Genomic DNA, 4594 nt, shown 5'->3' on the forward strand with positions numbered 1-4594 from the left:
TCAAAGGCTTCTCGGACAAAGCGCAACCGCTGGTTGCTCTCACCCGGAAGGATGTCGCCTGGACCTGGGGATCGGACCAACAGAAAGCCTTCGAAACCCTCAAGAAGGCATTCCTAGAAGAACCGGTACTACGCATGCCGGATCCCGATCGACCCTTCGCTATCGAAACCGACGCTTCCAAGTTTGCCACCGGAGCAGTACTACGCCAGCGCGACGACAACGGCGACTGGCATCCTTGCGGATACCTCTCTCAAAGCTTCAATGCAGCAGAGAGAAACTACGACATCTACGACAGGGAGTTATATGCGGTCATCCGCGCACTAGATGAGTGGAAGCACTACCTCATCGGCAGCCCATACCCAGTAACGATTCTCAGCGACCACAAGAACCTCACATATTGGAAACAAGCCAAAGACATGAACCGACGACAAGCACGCTGGGCGAGTAAACTGACCGAGTTTGACTTCCGCCTGGTACACGTTCCTGGTACCCAAATGGTACAGAGCGACGCTCTCTCCCGCCGACCCGACCATGACGACGGCTCAAATGACAACACCGACGTCGTTATGCTCCCACCTGAAGTATGGGTCGCTGCCATCGACATTGACACCCGCGACACCATCCTTTCCTTTCAGAACGACCCAATAATGAAGGAAGGCCTCACTGCGGCGCGCACTGGAGGAACACCGCGCACTGGAACAGACTGGTCCATTGATGATGACCTCCTCCTATACCAAGATCGGGTCTATGTACCCCCAGATGAGTCTCTTCGCAAACGTCTTGTCTCCCACTATCACGACCTCCCCTCTGCAGGACACCCCGGTGTTCAGAAAACCCTCCTCGGTTTGCGCCGTGACTACTGGTGGCCGAGCATGGCCCAGTTTGTCGCTCGCTATGTTAACGGCTGTGGCATCTGCCAGCAAATGAAGGTTAACACACATCCAGCCCGACCGCCCATCACCCCCATTCGACCCCGCGCAAATGCCAAGCCCTTCAGCACATTCTCGTGCGATTACATCACCGACTTGCCACCGTCCAACGGCTTCGATTCAATTCTGGTCGTAGTGGACCACAACCTTACGAAGGGGGTAATTTTCATCCCATGCAACAAAACAATTGATGCTCTTGGGACGGCAGACGCAATGTACCGAGAGGTCTACAAGTGGTTTGGACTCCCAGACAAGATCATCAGCGACCGAGGACCGCAATTTGCGTCCAAAGTCTTCCAAGAACTTTGCAAAATGACTGGGGTTCAATCAGCCATGAGTACGGCATTCCATCCACAAACCGACGGCGAGACAGAACGAGTAAACCAAGAACTAGAGATCTACCTCCGCTGCTTCACTGCCAATGATCCGGATAAGTGGGCTGACCATCTTCACACTGCGCAATTTGCTCACAACTCCCGCGAGCATTCCACGACGAAGACGTCCCCATTCAAACTCATGATGGGATACGAACCTCGCGGAATACCCACCGCGCACCCCGGATCAAACACGCCGCAAGCAGCTTATCGCCTCAAGGACTTGCAAAACATCCGCGAGGAAGCACATGCGGCAATGGAGATGGCCCAGAACGTCCTGGCCAAGAGAGTAAAAAGGAAGGGGGGTTCCTTCCGTAAAGGTCAGCTGGTATGGCTAGACTCCCAGAACTTGAAGCTGCCGTACCCGTCCAGGAAACTAGCCCCAAGGCGAGAAGGGCCGTTCAAAGTCCTAGACAAGATCGGAACGGTCGCGTACAAGCTAGACCTCCCTAGCACCTGGCGAGTCCACCCCGTTTTCCACGAATGGCTTCTATCTCCCTACTCGGAGACGGAGATCCATGGTCCGAACTACACGAGACCACCTCCTGACCTTATCGAGGGCGAAGATAACTACGAAGTCGAAGCCATCATCGGACATCGAGAGAACAAGAGGATGCGACGCCGCGAATATCGCGTCAGGTGGAAGGGTTACTCAACAGCCGATGACTCATGGGAGCCCGAAGCAAACCTGACTGGGACGGCTGACGAAGTGTTGGCAGAGTATAAGAACAGGAAGGACTTGAGCTGAATCGATAGCAGCTCTACCCAGTCGCTACATCCCCACTCGCACCAACATGTCTTCCACCCTTCCGTTCCTCGACCAGTTCAACGCCCCCTCGACCGAAGGCGGGAAAAGAATCTCAATCTACACCCCTAAGCACACCCACGTCGGCGACAGCACCTTGCTGACGCTCCTTCTCAGTAATCCCACCGACGTTTTCAACAAGCTCAAAGCCCACAACCCCGAGGCAACCAATGCCACCGACCGCGCTGCACTAGAGGCGTATCTCTCCGCCCGCCGCGAATACGACGAGGCTGTCAAGGCAGCCGACGAGGCCATCGACCACCACAAGCGGCTCCTACGCCAACAGGACGACCGCGTTCTCACCGAGCTCATCCGGCTCGACAATCTGAAAGTTGCCCATCGCTTTCAACCGCTCTTACCACGCAGCATCCGGGCACGACACAACAAATTCATCCCGCGCGCCATCCCCAACGCGTACTTACCCCTACCCGCACCCCTACCGACGACTGCCTTCAGGCGCCTCCCGATCCCATCCCCTTTCCTCCAAGCAACGCCGCAGAGCACTACCATCCCGGCTGACTGACAACCCAACCCTGGTTGGACCCCGAAGGGAAGCTGCAGGCGATGTGGATCGTCTCGACACTGGGTACGGGACTGTCCAGACGTACGATGCGCAGGATGCGGAAAAGAAGCCCCTGGACACCTGGAGCGAGAGTGCGGAACCAGGCCGATGAAGCGACACGTATCCGCACCACCTGAAGAACCTACGCGACGCGTGGGGGTGGTCGTCGACAACGTGTTCCTCGAAGGAATCATCAACGAGGCGAAGGAGAGGAAGGAGAAAGAAAGGCAGACGAAAGCGATACCCATCCCTCCACCGCGTAGCGCTAACCCCGAACCCCCCGCTAGTCCCGTCGCGGGACCTTCGCGCCCCCGCCCCGATACACCCGTCGTCTTTCGCAAAGTCGATCCCGACTGGACACCGGACACCACTCAATGGACGTGGGACAGCTCCTGGCCGAATCGGAAGCACCTCTCCGGCGAGGAATGGATGAACGTAGGGCGGAACGCACGCAAGGAGTGGTTCGACGAAGAGGAGGACGACGGCGTAGATTGGGAGTTGTATGGAGACGGTGAGCAGTAAGTAGTCGAATGGGACTTCAACTCTGGTAGGGGGGTAATGAAACATTTGTCTTTCCGTTCTATTCCTTGTACTACTAGCGCCCATACTGGCGCCTGTCTTAGCGCTCACCCGCAGGTTGAACATTATGTAGCTTACATAATGGGGTCCGTGTGCACTTCATGCCTGGTATCGTACCACTACGTTTCTTCCTTCACTAACACGACCACATAGACACGATGGTCCGTGCGCAGTCGGTACTTGTATAAGTAGTTGTAACATTAGTCGGTCGAACCCTAAGTTCGACCTGGTTATTCATTCAAGTCTCTGCTCCTCTTCGCTTGGGGTAGTGGTCATTCTCGACTTCCTCGCTCGATCTTCAGGACGACGCACTGTCCATAAGTCCTCGCTCGTCGTCTACGAGTCAGGCATCAATATAGGAGTATAGACCGTTGTATCAGGGTACATAGACCCGATCCTGGTATAAGAGGAGGTCGTCATCGATGGACCAGTCTGTTCCAGTGCGTGGTGTTCCTCCAGTGCGCGCCGCAGTGAGGCCTTCCTTCATTATTGGGTCGTCCTTAAATGAAAGGATGGTATCGCAGGTGTCGATGTCGATGGCAGCGACCCATACTTCCGGTGGGAGCATAACAACATCGGTGTTGTCATTAGAGCCGTCATCATGGTCGGGTCGGCGGGAGAGAGCGTCGCTCTGTACCATTTGGGTACCAGGAACGTGTACCAGGCGGAAGTCAAACTCGGTCAGTTTACTCGCCCAGCGTGCTTGTCGTCGGTTCATGTCTTTGGCTTGTTTCCAATATGTGAGGTTCTTGTGGTCGCTGAGAATCATCACTGGGTATGGGCTGCCGATGAGGTAGTGCCTCCACTCATCTAGTGCGCGGATGACCGCATATAACTCTCTGTCGTAGATGTCGTAGTTTCTTTCTGCTGCATTGAAGCTTTGAGAGAGGTATCCGCAAGGATGCCAGTCGCCGTTGTCGTCGCGCTGGCGTAGTACTGCTCCGGTGGCAAACTTGGAAGCGTCGGTTTCGATAGCGAAGGGTCGATCGGGATCCGGCATGCGTAGTACCGGTTCTTCTAGGAATGCCTTCTTGAGGGTTTCGAAGGCTTTCTGTTGGTCCGATCCCCAGGTCCAGGCGACATCCTTCCGGGTGAGAGCAACCAGCGGTTGCGCTTTGTCCGAGAAGCCTTTGATAAACCGGCGGTAAAAGTTTCCAAATCCAACGAAGGCGCGTACTTGCCTGAGGTTGGACGGCACCGGCCAATCTGCAATGCCAGCTAGTTTGACGGGGTCCATTGCGATTTCTCCTGGGCGGATGATCATGCCGAGGAATTCGACTTCAGTGACGTCAAAGGCGCATTTCTCCGGTTTGAGGTAGAGGTCGTGTTGTCGAAGTCGTTCGAT

The sequence above is a fragment of the Postia placenta genome, assembly GCF_002117355.1.
Source record: "Postia placenta MAD-698-R-SB12 unplaced genomic scaffold POSPLAscaffold_1, whole genome shotgun sequence".
NCBI classification, from domain to species: Eukaryota; Fungi; Basidiomycota; class Agaricomycetes; order Polyporales; family Adustoporiaceae; genus Rhodonia; species Rhodonia placenta.